General features: G+C 45.2%; 1 protein-coding gene across 18 annotated transcripts in view; it reads left to right on the forward strand.

The window, feature by feature from the left end:
* The window catches only part of LRMDA (leucine rich melanocyte differentiation associated), a 1,125,029-nt gene that overhangs the window by 934,194 nt on the left and 175,236 nt on the right, over positions 1-15,599 (forward strand). For 2 of the 18 annotated variants that reach the window (XR_016220977.1, XR_016220979.1), the window contains one exon: positions 4,545-5,462. The exons of the other annotated variants lie outside the window; for them this stretch is intronic. The gene's annotated coding sequence lies outside the window, so the exon portion shown is untranslated. The remainder of the gene's footprint in view (positions 1-4,544; positions 5,463-15,599) is intronic. 18 annotated transcript variants of the gene reach the window in all.

Below are 15,599 nucleotides of genomic sequence, written 5' to 3' on the forward strand. Positions count from 1 at the left end.
AGATTGTAGAGCAACAAAACTCAAGAACTGTTCGTAGGAGTGTAAACATCTGTGTTAATTTTTTAAAAATTTTTGGGTGAATTTGAATATAAACCAATCCTAAGATCCAAAAAAAATCTAGGATTCTGAGGAAACAGTAGTGTAACCACTCAGAATAATAATATGGACTCTATTAATAATTTGGCCTATAATTGCAAAGCAAGACATGCACACACAAAAAGAACCTAGGAATAGGTCAAGTCATTGATTAAACAATGTAATATCCAGTGTGAATGAAGCTTAAAAATGAAGAGGAAAAACTCAATGATAGGGTGTGGTATCATTTATATCTAGTTTGAAAATGTGCAATAAAATCTGTTTAGTGAGTTCCCAGGAATGCAGCAAAGCTATGAAGAAAACCACTCAAAAATCAGAGTAGCATTTACAGGTAGTGCTAGTTGAAGGCAAAAAAATCTAACCAGATCAGGACAACCAAAGGGATGTATTTCCTTTTAAGGTTGGTGTAGTGGGTATCCAGATACTTTAAAAATTATGCTTCTGTATATTTTGCATATGTTGTATCTATTCCTTTGTAATAAAGCAAGCTCCACATAATGAAACTCAAGACAATGCCAAAATCTTAGCGGTTTTATATTTTCGAGAAATAATTAACTCAATATTATTCTTTAAAAAAGAAATGTTCACTGTAGGGGCTGACTCAGTTTCCTCACTCAGTTCACCTCTTCCAGTGATTGTCAGTTGTCTTTTATTGTTTTGCCTGGGCAGGAGGCAGTAAGGACTGGGGACTGCACAGTGGAGTGGGGACATGGAGAGGGGCTGGCCTGGTTGACACAGGGTCATTTGAGTTCCTCATCTCAAGGAGAACAAGCATTCTGTTTGGCACAAGTCAGCATGTGGTCAAAATCCTCCCTGTCACTCAGCAAGTAATTGCACTGCTGTCTTTGTATTCCCCCAGTCATCTGGGGTTGCAGGGATGCTGTGTAGTGGTTTTGTGGTGTGGAAGCTCTTGCTCCATAATTTTTTATTCTTGAATATCGCTTTGTAGTGTCATGATTACAAGGCTTGGAAGAAGATAAACTCTCTGTCCATTCTGAGTAGAAATGGGCACTTGAGATGAAACCGCTAGTTAATTTCCCCTTGTTGCTGAAGTAGAATCTGAATCCAAACCACAGCACAACCTAGCCCCTAAATCTCCATTAAAAACCACCTTGGGTCGTCTGGTAAAGCTTTATTGAATGTCAGCAGAGAATTATAAAGTCAAAAGTGAAAAATGGTACAACAAGAAAGAATCATAAAAAAATACTAGATCAGTTGAATGTAGTCAAAGGCAATTTAGTGTGTCCTGGCACCAGCCCTTATTGATGCAAAGAATGTGATGTGTCAGGGGTTGGCAAGAGCATGTGGGAAATGCGGAATGAAGGACGCAGGTCTTGGCGCTGATGCAGACAGAGCAAGCACACGGGGACGGCCGGGGAGGGTGCAGCTCTGTCTTGTTTTCGTACTAGGGGTTACGGGGGGAGTATTCTAATTTCCCCAGTCTGGCCGGCTGTCTTTCCTTTTCCGTTTCTGTTTCTTTTCCTTTTCTTTCTTTGATGTAGTATACTTTGAAAATTAGAGTCTTGGTGGGGCAGGCATTATGGCATGGGATGCCTACATCCCATATCAGAGCACCTGAGAGGAAGTCCCAGCTCCTCTTCTGTCCCAATTTCCTGCTGATGCACACCCTGGCAGATGATAACTCCGGTTCTTGGATCCCTGCCACCCATGTAGGAGACCCAGATGGAGCTCCAGGCTCCTGACTTTGGCCTGGCCCAGCACTGCCAGTTGCAGCCATTTGCGGAGTGAACCAGAGGACAGAAGATATCCCTCCCTCCTCCCCACTCCCCACCTTCAAGTAAAGAAAATATGCATTGAAAAAGTGTTGTAAAAAATGCAATTATTTTTTAAGGAGACAAGCTAACACAGAGGCTCATAAACCAGGTCAGACTCCAAAATTGGTAACCCTGCCAGTAATGTTTAGTATGGCATTCTGCTTTCTTGGGGATTGCCATGTTGATCTACATTTTCATCCCTAGCTTCCAAGCTGTGATGATTTCTGTCTCAACTCATCCAGCCCTTTAGTGTCCCATTAGCCATTATCAGAGGATTTCCTTAGCAACAACCACAGCTACACTTACTGTACACTATCTTTTTCTTAAAGACTTATTTTGTTTATTTGAAAAAGTTATGGAGTGAGGGAGGCAGAGAGAAAGAGAGTGTGTTGACTCACTGGCTCACTCCCCACATGGCATAACATCTGGGGCTGGGCCAGGCCAAAGCCAGGAGCTTCTGCCGGGTCTGCCACGTGGGTGGCAGGGACCCAGGGACTTTGACCACCCTCCGCTGCTTTCTCGGGTGCATTAGCAGGGAACTGGATGGGAAGTGGAGCAGCGGGGACTTGAACCGGCGCCCCTATGGGGTGCCAGCATCACAGGCGGCAGTTGGACCCACTATACCGCGATGCTGGGCCCTATGCACTACCTTTTGTAGCTGCTGTTCTAGAGCCTGTATGTGCTTATCTCACTAAGTCTCACAAAACTCCTGGACGTGGGTCGTCTTTTCCTGCTGATTCTACAGATAAGCATGGCTGAGACCTAGGGACTGAAAACTCTTAAGCTGTGCACTGAGTAGAAAAAACAGGGTCCACCACACCTGACTTCAATGCTGCCGGAAGGGCTGCTTCTCTGACCTCCGCAGCAGCAGCGAAGGGTGGCTACTGACACCTGGGCATTGCATTACAGTAGAGTGCTAAGAGCATGGCACTGAGATCTGGGTTTGAGTCCCAGCTGTGCACATTACCAGCTTTTAACTTTTTTTTTTTGTCTTTTAAAATTTTTATTATTTTAAATTATTTGGAAAGCTGAAAGGCAGAGACTGATGGACAGAAATCTTCTCGCCATTGGTTCAGTCCCCAAATGTCCACAACAGCTAGGGCAGGCCCAAGTAGCCATTCAATCTGGATTCCCCACATGGTTGGCAGGGACTTAACTATTTGAGCCATCACTGTCTGCCTGTTAAGATACGCTTCAGCAGGAAACTGGAATCAGAAGCAGAGCCAGGGCTGACACTCTGGCACTGCAATGTGGGAGGCAAACACCTCCAGTGATGTCTTACCAGCTGCTGCACTGTCAGCTTCTTTGCAGGATGGAGATAACAACAACATCTACCTTAAATGACTGTTTGTGAGGGTTGCGTTAATTGACATAAATATAGTTTGAGTTACTGGCTCATAGGAAAGGCTATATACATGGTGTTGCTGCTGCTGCTTTATTTTCGTCAATATTGATGTTACTGTCCTTTTTACCTGAGAGAGAGATGAAGCTCCCATCCACAGGTTCACTCCTCAGATGCCTGCAATGGTATCTGAACCAGGCCAAAGCTCAGAGCCCGGGACTCCTGTGAACGTGGCATTGACCCAACTGAATCCAATTGCTGCCATCTCCTAGGATGTGTACTAGCAGGAAGTTGAAATGGGGGGCGTGAGTGGGGACCAGAACCCAGCCACTTTGATGTGGGATGCCAGCATCTTTTTTTTTTTTTTTTTTTAACAGGCAGAGTGGACAGTGAGAGAGAGACAGAGAGAGAGGTCTTCCTTTGCCGTTGGTTCACCCTCCAATGGCCACCACGGCCGGTGCGCTGTGGCCGGCGCACCGTGCTGATCCGATGGCAGGAGCCAGGTACTTATCCTGGTCTCCCATGGGGTGCAGGGCCCAAGCACTTGGGCCATCCTCCACTGCACTCCCTGGCCACAGCAGAGAGCTGGCCTGGAAGAGGGGCAACCGGAACAGAATCCGGCGCCCGGACTGGGACTAGAACCTGGTGTGCCGGCGCCGCAAGGCAGAGGATTAGCCTAGTGAGCCGTGGCGCCGGCCTGATGCCAGCATCTTAATGGGGTCTTAGCCCTAGGCCAACACTGAACCCCGCTGTTGTTAATCTGTGTCTTGATAGCCGTGAGCCCTCAGTAAGAGAAGTGGCTGTCTAAGCAAGGGGCGGCAGGTGTGAGGACCAGCTCCCGTGGCTGATTACTGGGCAGATGTTCTCAGACACAGCCACCAAACACCATATCCACTTTTGGAAGACTCCATTTATTTCCAGTGGAGCCACTAGGGAAGATCAAATATGGAAACTGGATTCCTTTTGTAGTTGGGTCCTGCTGTACTCAAAATCAGGGTCTGGGATCCCTGCCTTCCTGTCTCATCTCCAGCTTCACCTCCAGCAGGAAAAGAAAGAGACTTGGGAGCTGCTTTTGGTTCTAGCACCTCTTATCAGAGTCTCGGCTATAGATTCAAGAGGAGCGATTGGTTTAATGTAAATGCTTTGGAGGATCTGAAAAAGATTAGAGAAACCTATTCCAGAGGATAAAGGCAGGACAGGAGGGAACCATTAATCTCATGGACATTCAGTTCCCTTAGAACTTCTCTTGGGAATGACCAGAAACAAGCCAGGCCATATGCTGTCCATTTGCAATCTTCTGAGGCGTGGGATTTTTTTTTTTTCCCTGACAGATCGAGGCCAGTGCTGCTGCCTCATGTAAGATGGTTCTGAAACTTGAAAAGGAACTGAAAAGTTGAGACGAGCATGCAGAGTCAACACTGATGATTTGACTTTGGTAGTCCTGACAAACACCAGGCCCCGCCTGACTGTCAGAAGCGGTCTGATGAGGACAGGGTCGAAGCTCCCCAGACTGGCTTGCGTTTTGGTAAATACGTACAATCAGGGAGACATCGTTATGCTGGGATGCAGAGAGAACAAGTTAATTGTTCAGCCTCAACTGAGACCTTTCACTCAAGTCATTAATCACGGCGTGCAGTCCGCAGCCTTGGCCCAGAGTTGGATTCTTTAGGCTGCTCTCCTGTTCCAGACACGGACTCATTCCAGGTGCTGGCCATTTGCGTTTTCCTCCAACGGGGCTGATTTATGGACCCGGAGATGTTTCCTGGTTTTTCCAAATTCTGTTCCATTGCTTTGTAATAAACGGAACATGTGATTTCTGGCTTTTTGCAGATCCTCAGTTTTAACATCCCTAATTCCAGAGATTTTTTAAATTAGTCTGTGGTCTGCTTTGTGTGATCTGGAGGGTGGAAATGCTGTTCTGTGTTTTGAGTATCAAAGTCAAGTCCTTAGAGACTCTTATTTCTTTCCCCTTTGGCTGGAGTTGAAGCTGCAAAAGTCCAGCAGGAGCCTTTGTCCGGGATTCACATCCCAGAGCAGACAAAGGCATGGGAAACCTTAGTGATAACAACTCACTCCAACGCACATGGTTCAGGCAGAGGTATGAAAAGGCCTCCCTCACCTGGGCCAGGTCTCTGGTGACAGTGTAAGCCAATACTGAAGACTTCAAAGGAGAACCTCAGCATCAGGGGAGGACATTGTAATGTTGCGGCTGAGCGGGTGGTGCCGAGTGTTACCTGTTGGACTGAAAGGTGAGTCAGGTCTGCACTGATAAGGAGCAATGGATCCCCTGGGAGTTTTCCCAAGTGGCAGAAGCATGTCATAGGAAAGTAATTGGAAATTGATATTTTGCGTATCTCTGGGTTACTTTTGATTCCTGATAACACCAAAGAGTTTGGCTAAGAGTCGCTGGTGACTCATTCATCAAATCCCACAATCCTTTGCTGAAATACACTCTCCTCTTTGTTGAAAGTAACCATCTGCTTTCTGATCCTCTGCTTCCTAACCAGTGCTTCAAGTGTAGAGGCCCCTGGGCTTAATTTGGGTGAAATGAGTGGTGAAAACGGCCAGTTCTGCCTGTTGATAATTCTCTGAAAGAAAATCATCACTGGCAGTGGAGTATGGTTCGCAGAATCCAACTCAACTCGACAGGTACTCGCTCAGCGCTGCTATGGGCTTCGTACTGTGTTGTGTACCATGGGACATACCGAATAAATATCAAACGTGGACTTTGCCCCTGAGGAGCTTATGGGCTCATAGGAAGGATGATGTGTTTATGAAACACATTTCACACAGCAAGATAAGGTAGCATGTGTATGCCGGAGTGAGTGGAACAGGGAGTAAGTACAATAGGGAGTCAGAAAAATGAGACCAGGGTGGACAGGAGTTGTCAGGGAAGGTTTTATGGATGAGGTGGGACAAAGACACCAATATCCTCAGTACTCAACTCTGACTTAAAGAAATTGAAAGGAACACAGTATCAGATTACCAAGAGATGATGGAGCCCTTTAAGAGAAAGTAAATTTGTTCAATATGAGAATGAATTCATTTACTTGTGTATTTATTGAATATGTGGTAAGTACCAGCAACTGTATCTGGATGAGGTAGGGGAAGGATAATGCATACAAAGGACACATGTGGGTAGTTTTTGACTGTTAACTTCTTTTCCATAGATGTTTAAAGTTAGCCCTGGTCTGTGTGATTCCAAAGTCTGTGTTTTTTTTCCTCCACTTAGGATTCCACACCTAATAAAGACCTTCTCCTCCAAGATATATTGGGGTCGAGGAGTAGGGTTTTGTGTGTTTTTGAGTGGTGGAAGAATGGTCTGCCTACCTTCCTAACTGTGTGCAATGTTACGAGTTGTGTGCATGCCTGTTGTGCGAGGGAAGGTACACTGAGTCAGCATTACACCAGGGCCTAAATGGCTGGGTTTGGAAAACCTCAGCTTTGGTTTTGGAGTGTTTAGAATACTGTTTGAAACTGCTGAGCCTGGCTGCATTTCCGGGCTCTAAGGGAAGTCCAAGTTCTCTGAAGATCAAGCTTTTTCTTGGAACTTGTATTATTCTCATTGACAGCTGTTTTGGAAACTCAATCAGAAGGGCCTGACTTGATTAGAGGTGAGACAGTATTGCTCTGGGTTTTGACACTTGTGCAGTTTAAAATTGGAAGCACCCAGTGGGCGTTCAGCTTTGCAGTGAAGTTGCCTGTGTCCCACATCAGAGTACCTGGGTTCCATTTCCAGCTCTGTTTCCTGATTCCAACTTCCTGCCAATACATATCCTGGGAAGCAGCAGTGATGGCTTAAGCAGTTGGTTTCCTGTCACCCATTTGGAGACTGGGATGGTCCTTCTGGCTATAGCCCTGACTGTCGTGGGCATTTGGGGAGCGAACCAGCAGACAGAAGCTCTGGCTGTCTCTCCCCATCAAATGAATTAAAAAACAATTATAAAACAACAGGATAAAACTGGCAGCACCCAGATGTGTTAGGCAAGTAACTAAAATCTCGAGTCTGTCTTTGCACCTCTTTGCAAAATGTGGATGGCCATTATTTGCTTATTTTTTTAATGTATATCTGGGCAGTTATACATAGTTCTAGAAAAGTAAGGAAGTCAGGATGATGAAGGTGGCCGTGGTAGCCACCACGAACATGGTAATCATTATTCCATATACCCACATAATTTTTAAGTAACGTAGCCACAGAACAGGGGTGAACCCTGGAACGAATCCATGATACAAAGCGTTAAGGTACAAAGGTGTCAGAGTTTATTTAGCTAAGCAATACCAGAAGAGGACTAGAAAATCCCCCTTCCTAGCTAGCAATCATTTTCATACCACAGTGAGACCCCTGCTTAGTAACCTCTGCATTTCTGCCACCCATGTGACTGCTTTTTGAAGCTAATTTGGGTATCAAATTCAAATGGAATTCTAAGAACATTTGGGCTTTCTTTTTCTTTTTTTTTAAGCTGGAGGAGTTGGTGGAAAAAAAATGGGAAGATATTTGAAATCAGTCTTGATTCCTGATGTTTTCCTTAGTGATCAATTACTGTCGTCATCTGGAAAGGCCCAGTTGGCCTCCATGGGTGATGCGTCTGCATGTGGTCTCTCATTCACATGTATGCATATATTTATTGATATGCATTCCTCCTCATCATCTGCAGGCATTTTACAAATAATGACTGTGTGTGTGTTTTTTATCATCTTATTTTTTAAGTGAAAATGACAACTTGAAAACTTCTTGCAGAAATAGTTCTTCTATGGTAACAAAATTCCGGCGTGAATCCCAGGGTCATCTTGGGGTCAGGTAATTCCACAGAGGCACTGGCATTGGGAAGATATAAAGAACAGCTTTGGAATTTCTGTCTTGTCTTCCCTGGGCAGGTGGATGAAATTGGTAACAGAGAAGTTGGTTGGGAGAGACCTAGTGAGATACAGTCAGAGGAGAAAGGTCAAAGTTGAGGTGCAAGCAGAAAACATTGAGAAGCTTTGGAAAGAGAACAGACGAAGCGTGGACACCCTCCACTCATCTGTCAACCTCTTGACCCTCTGTGAGCCTTTGCTGGTTGGCATGGATCAAGAGAGTACGAAAAGGAGCGTGAACTTTGAGGTTGGAATTCTTACTTTGGAGGAAGGTGGCTTGGAACTTTTCTTTTGAATGGAATCAGGGGGATTTTGTCAAATAAGGGGGAGTGGAGAGTGTGGCTCAGAAGAGAAGAGAGAGTCCATTCAGAATGTGACTTGGGCTCTGGGTGAAGAGTGAGAAAGGACTATAGCGTCTGTGAGCCACTGACTTCAAGGGGACGAGATGGAAATCTGCCCTAGGCTCTACCGACCAGGCTTTGGGGGTACAGGTTCATCTACCCAGAGGGCTGTCTTTTTCTAATCCACCCACAGCAGAACAACCTCACTCCCGCACTGAGGGATTTTAAATTTCTTCTGGCTTGTTCAAGCCTGTTCACACATCTAGGAAAGAAAGCCGTGCGCAGAGCTGAAGTTCCCGAGCCAAGCGCCCCATCTTGGGATTTCTCTCAGGCAACCACATGCAGCCAGGAAGGAAGCATGGGGCTCATGGGGCAGATGGACTTTAGGGACCTGTCTCTCTACAAATCAGAGGAAGTGTGAAACTGAAACCATCAGAGGGGTCCTTGACGTCAGTCTCTTGAAGAAGGGGCCACAAAGCCCAGGACCCAGAGACCCAGATTCCCAGCTTGGCTCGTGTCCAGTCTCCTGTGAGGAAGGCTATGAGCAGACTTGGTCCTGGTGGTTCTTCCCTTTCCTGGCTGTAAAGTTGCAATTGTCATGGTTATACGGAGCTCTATACTGGGTTCCATGCGGGCGTTAGCCTCTGGAAGCGCCTCTTGATTTTGAAGAGCTCAGAGGCCACTGTGAAAACCGGGAACACACACACAGTCGTCGTCAGTGTAGTGTGCACAAAGCCCACCTGACACCAGCTGGGAGACTTTGAAAAATCAGAGGACGCCATCAGACGTGGAGCGGTACCCCCACGCTCACCTCAGTGGTGCTTTTCCTCAACAGTAAATGGCCTAAAGCAAGCTACGAGCAAATCCCTTGGCTTTACCTGTTTCGTGACTTCTGTGTTTGGCGATAGCATTAGTGCAGCTCCTGGCGGCGCTCAGAGGAGAAATGCCCGTAATGAGGCAAGTGGGTGTTCATTCACCTGCTTTGTGTTCTTTCAGAAGTACCGTGACTTACAAAAGAATATTGAATCATAAGTGTCAGCCAGGATGTCATTTCAACTTCAGGATGTCCAGGCACAAAGGGATAGTCCATCCTTTGTTCTTGGAGCACCACAGGAGCCAAATTATGCACAAGGTTCCCTCTTGCCTTTGAGTGCACGTGTGAGCCCAGAGGCAGCCAAACACTCATTTTCAGAAGGTTGATGCCTCCAGTAGCATGCTCACCTGAGTATCTCCCTGGAGCTGCTGGGGAGACCACAGGCCTCTCCGTTCTCCTGCATTTAGATCGGGCAGGAGCCAGGAGACATGGCAGTCATAGAGATAGTGGCAGGCTTGGGGGTTACTGTCCTCAGCCTCCATCGAGAGCACTGATCAAGAGTACCATGAAAATGTTGTTGAAATAATTCATGACTTTGATTTTATCGGCACATCAACATATGCCAACAGATGCTTGGTCTAAAACATGAATATTTGATTACTGTAACATCAGGCATCTGGAGCAGAGAGCAGTGGAATGTGGGGGTTGAGTAGGATTTAAATGTTACCCTTCTAACCACAGTTGTCTGGATGCACATAGTAGGCACTGAAAATACACGGTGATTAGATTTCCTTTGATTTGAATCACTCTCTTGCTTGGTTTTAAGCCCAGATGTTTGGCATCCGGCCAAAGTTGTGTGCTCTGCCTCCTGTCAACAACCACATCACCATGGAGATGTTTGGAAGGGACAGCATTCTTCCGGGCCCCATTGTGAGGTCACCCCCCCTCACCTTTCTCAGTCTCCATTCTGGCTCTTGTGTCTGTAGGCAGCAGAACACTCAGCAGGTGGCTCAGAAAGCCAGCAGCATGCAGAAACTGTCCTCCACACTCCCATTTTGTCATTGTGGTTGTATCTGAAGGCAGAGAACTAACAGAGTGGATCAGTGGTGGTGACAGGTAGGTGAGCAGCCATTTATTCAATCATTCAGTGGGTCATTGAGCAAGTTTTCAGTAAGCATCTAGTTGGTCCACATCACTGCCTTACCTCTGAAACCCAAGGAGAATATAAGAGAAGACCTGTGGGAGAGGAGTGGGGGGAGGGATAAGGTTAAAACATGAATGAGAATGTGGGATATTCTTGAACTCCTAGGAAGCAATGAAAAGGCAGGACACTTATGAGCAAGTATGCCTCCTGGTTACATCAGTGCTGATGGCATGCACAGCAGAGAGGAGAGCGAGTCATGTTGTAGAGTGGATGGAGAGCACACTAGACCCAAGTCCGTATATGGGATCATGACACCAGCTGTGGCTGTAAGCCCAGGCCTCACGCCTCACTTCCTCCCCTCCTCTGTAAAATAAAGCAGCTGCACTGGAATGCTGTCTCTGTTCTTTAGTATATTGTGCCATGGCTGGGTGACCAGGAATTGAAGAAGTCCTCAATTTCCTATGGTTTAGCTCTGCCTCTCCAAAGACCTAGAATAGACCATAGACCTGGGAATGAAAGGTAGTGAGAGAAGGCGTACAGTGAGGTCTTAATGTCTTAGAAGATAATGACATTTAAGGGTCTATAAAAATCCATTTTGGTTAGTAATACACAGATTTGCTAAGTCTGGGAGTAGAGCTGTGGTTTAAAGTGAGGCAGTAGCAAGTTTTGTCTTTCTTATCTGTCACCATTCTTGGTTCCGTTTTTTATCTCTGGGTCAAGATCTTGTTGCCTTTCAATTGGTTCAGTGGTGTTCCTGACTTCTTTGGTTCATACCCAGTTGGCATGGCAACCTTGGGAATGGGTACCAGGGGACCTCTGATGGCAGAGGTAAGAGTGGTTTCTCTTGAGCCCAGGCAAGAAACAGGGAAACAGGGGCTGTGTTTTTGTTGGGAATTGAGAATTGTAGATATTAAACTCTTCCATTGGATAGATTAATTGTGGTTTCCCCTCTTTTTGGATCCCACGTAGACAGATAAAACAAGTTATGCATATGAAGGACAGCTCTCAGATGTTATTAAAAAGTTTTACTTCTCTGTGGTACTATATATTTGTCTGATAGGTTTACAACAGTTGTTTAATCCCTGCAATTGTGTGAGGTCAGTTTTAAATCCCTGAATTACAACTGAGGAAACTGAGGTAGGAGTATATTGAAAAGTCAGGTGCTTCTCATAGGTGTATCAGACAGTTGCGGGGAGGGGCTCCTGCCCTGTAGCCTCATACTGTCCTCCCTCCCTCACCTGTTGTAGTTGAACTCCCTCTCTCGGTGAGGACATTCCTCACTGTATGGCCTCCTTGTGAAAATGCAGATACTCCTGGGAGAGAAGTCAGATCAAGCTTACTGTTGCTTAGATAATTGCCAGAATGACTTTTTAACAATCATTCTCATCTGTGATAGTTGAACAGAGAATGCTAAGATGTAAAAATTCAGGGCAAATATGAAGGGGGATTGGCATAGACTTGGGTTTGGGGAAGTCATTCAGGAGTAGCAATCCTAATGGGGGCATGCCAATGAGAAACCTAGTACTCAGATTCTGAATAGGGAATAGTGGGTGTGGTACGTGGAGCAAGAAGGTAATGGAGACCAAATAACTGTTTGTGGTTTGCACTTGGTTGGCCTGTCTCTGTTGGACTCTCCTTGAATGAATGGGTAGGAATGTGATGGATGGGGTCAAATCTGTCTACCATCACTGGCCAGGTACCTGTCTTAGGGCATGGGCCTATTTCAAACACTCTTGTATCATGCAAACTACCTAAGGCAGAAAAAAACATTTTCCTATATGACGCCAGGATGTGCCAGTTGAAAATGAAATCCTCATACTGAGCAAATGTACCAAAGAACACTCTATAAACTTAATGAGGGAGATGAAGAGCTATGTGCCAGAAACCTAGAAAATTTAACACTGATGAGGTTATGACTATTATATGTTTAGTTAAATTGTTGACACTGACGGGACATGGCTGAGAAAATCTGCCATCCGTTTTCTCCTTGTATCAGTGATAATGGTTCCTTGGTGTACTCTTCTCAGTTAACAAAAATATTCTCGGAAGTTAAATGCAGGGAGAAGAAGTGACATAAGAGATACTTTTATTATCTTCCTTCTTCTGGGAGTTCCCTCCAAGATCATTATTTAAGTCAAGACCTCTCCCAACTGGCAGATGAATTTGAGGGGGAGGGCTCACAGGTTCAGAGATGAGTGTAGAGGTCCTAACCCCTGTGCTTGCACCCTTAGCCAGCCCATTCTTGTAGCAAAACTGTGCCCTAGTCTTCTAAAAGCACAACTTTCATTTCACATTTTTCCCTTTCAAAAATCAACACAGGTAATCCCTTGTCCAGTGAATAAAATCACAATTCTTTTTAAGTGGCATTTAAGGTACAAATGTGATGATGATGTTTGTAAGCTGAAAAGTAATATATAAATGTTAGCAATTGCGACAGACATGGGAGAGTGGCTGAAAGAGTATTGAATTTGAAGTTAAAACACCTTGGATATAATCATGTGCTAGTTGGATGACCTTGGACAGTTCATTTAAACTGTTTGAACTTCAGTTCCTTCATTTATAAAACAAGATTATTGTGATCATTAAATTAATTGAAAGTGACACAGTAGTTAGCAAAGAGTGGACATTCAATACCTATTAATGGAGAGATGGTAACCAAAGGCAATTTTTGTCTAGCACTTAAGAGCATTGGCTGTGGAGACACAAGTTACTTATCTTTCTGGTATCTCTGGTTCCCTGTCTTTAAATGAGAGCAAGTTGGAAGAGTCAAATGAGTTGCTACATATCAGGGACTTTGAGGAGTACCTGATCCATATCAATTCTTTAAGTATTAAGGTTTTCTCTCTACTGTTTTTGCTTTTATTGTCTGATGACCTGTCTTGACCTTGTTTTCCCAGCCTTCTCTGATTTCCTATGACAGCTCCTCCACCAGCTCATATCATTGGGTGTGGAGAGTGGATGGAGTGTCCTCTTTTTGTTTGTTTGTTTGTTTTTTCCTTAAATGGTAAGCATGCTGGTGAAGTTGAATGAAGAGAAATCGTTTAGAAAGTACACCTGACAGACCAGGCAGGCATCTCAGTTAAAGAACTCGGAGAGCCTAGTCTGCATTCACACTAGAGTGTCTTTGAATGTTGGGTGTGGGCCTTCTTTCTTCTTCCCCTGCACTCGTTCTGGAATATTGTGGGGTGGAGGACTTTCCGGTGTGGTGTCCTTCCCAGAACATCATAACCCCTTTGGTGAAGGGCAGATGAGATTCTCCTTAAACTGCCCCCAGGAAGAGGGTTGAGACCCGCCCAATCAGGATATTAAACAGTGACAAGACTTTGGTATGTAAATGCTGCTTTTCTTCCAAGACTTGCTTCTTTGTTCCATCACACAGAAATTCCCATTTTCTTCAGCTCCTCACAAACACATAGGCTCATGTCTACCTAGTTACCTTGATGCTCTCTCCTCAAGAGAAGCAACCCATAATCTTATAGGGGGTAACATGATGAAGGTCCATCATCCATTTTCTATATTTTCTTGAGAGATTATGTATGGGAGTGGAGCTGGTTATGAGTATTCTTTTTTTTTTTAAAGATTTTTATTTATTTATTTGATAGAGTTACACAGAGAGAGGAGAGGCAGAGAGAGAGAGAGGTCTTCCATCCAATGGTTCACTCCCCAACTGGCTGCAACGGCCAGAGCTGTGCCAATCTGAAACCAGGAGTCAGGAGCTTCTTCCAGGTCTCCCACACAGGTGTAGGGGCCCAAGGACTTGGGCCATCTTATACTGCTTTCCCAGGCCATAGCAGAGAGCTGGACTGGAAGAGGAACAGCCAGGACTAGAACCAGCGCCCATATGGGATGCCAGCGCTTCAGGCCAGGGTGTTAACCCACTGCGCCACAGCACCGGCACCATGGTTGTGGGTATTCTTGACTTGCTATCTGTCCTTTCGTGTTTGGAGATGGCTTGGGAAATGATTGTCTTGTACCATCCAGACGACTGGTCATATCATTTAAAGGGATAGGCTGGAAGCCCTATTCATGACCATCTGGAACTGTGAATGGCTTATACTCTGTTAGAGAAAAAAATGGATGAGAGCATTAAAGACACATGGTCCAAAGAGAAGCAGCAAGAGTGTGGAAGTTATAGGGCTAAGGAGGGACAATAGCAAGGATTTCAGTGACCAGGTATTAGGCAAAAAAATTCCAGCCTTGTTCAGCCTGGTTCTTCAGTTTTCTGGCCTTACCTAAAAAATGCAGAACATAGTTTTGTAACTGTCCAGTTTGATTTGATTCCCTTCCTCTCCCAAAAGAAACAGATTTTTAGGGGCTAAGGGGGCCTTGGGCAGCAGTTGGCATAACTGCCTGCCTGTTTAGAAGGAGCCCCAGCCATGACTGCTGTTAACTGGGCAAAGGTTGTGTTTCCTTCTCAGAGGAGGGGGCCCTGCTCTGGCTTGGTCTTGAGAGCCTGCTATAGGAGCTTTGCTGTTTCCCTTTACCTGGAAATCCATAACCTGTTAGTTGGAGCTATATTAAGATTGTAGGAACAGGAATGTGCTACATGGATTGTTTTCTTTCTGGGGCATGTTTCTGTTCCCCAGAGAGGAGGATGAGCCCCCAAATAGTTTAATTCCTGAAAGACCGGTTTTGCTTTTTCTTGTATACCCAGTATTCATGTTCTGCTAGGAGGTTAAGAGTGCTAGTCAAATGCCCAAAATTGGAGTCTCGGGTGGGAAACAGACTAGCAAACCACGTATATTTCAAATCACCTCTACCCAAGAGATTGGTCCTTTAGGTCCTGTGCAAAGGAACTGTCCAAATAGTTGGGGGCTGTAAATCCACGTTGGGCAGTACTGTCCAGATGAGCTGTCCAACCTGGCAGTGGATTTGTCAAAAGCAAAAAGGGGCTGGCTTTCTGAGTCTAGAGGTATGCAGAAAAAGTCACCGTCAAGGTCTAGTATGGAAAAGAAACTAACTGCTTTAGGTGTCTAGGTCAGGAATATATAAGGATTTGGTATTATTAAGTGGAGTGGAGTCACTGCCTCATTACGGAGCCTCGGGTCCTGGACTGTTCTCCATTTATCTGGCCCGTTTTGATGCCCAGAATGGGTGAATTGTAAGAGTTGACACATTCCTTAAGTATTCCCTGTTGGAGGAGGCCATTAATGATAGACTCTAAACCTCTTTTTACCTCCAGATGGAGAGGATATTGTTTTTGATGGGGAAAATAGGCAAGGTTCTTAATCTG

This window comes from Oryctolagus cuniculus, chromosome 15 (assembly GCF_051225735.1).
Source record: "Oryctolagus cuniculus isolate XC-2025 breed Fujian yellow rabbit chromosome 15, ASM5122573v1, whole genome shotgun sequence".
Classification (NCBI taxonomy): domain Eukaryota; kingdom Metazoa; phylum Chordata; class Mammalia; order Lagomorpha; family Leporidae; genus Oryctolagus; species Oryctolagus cuniculus.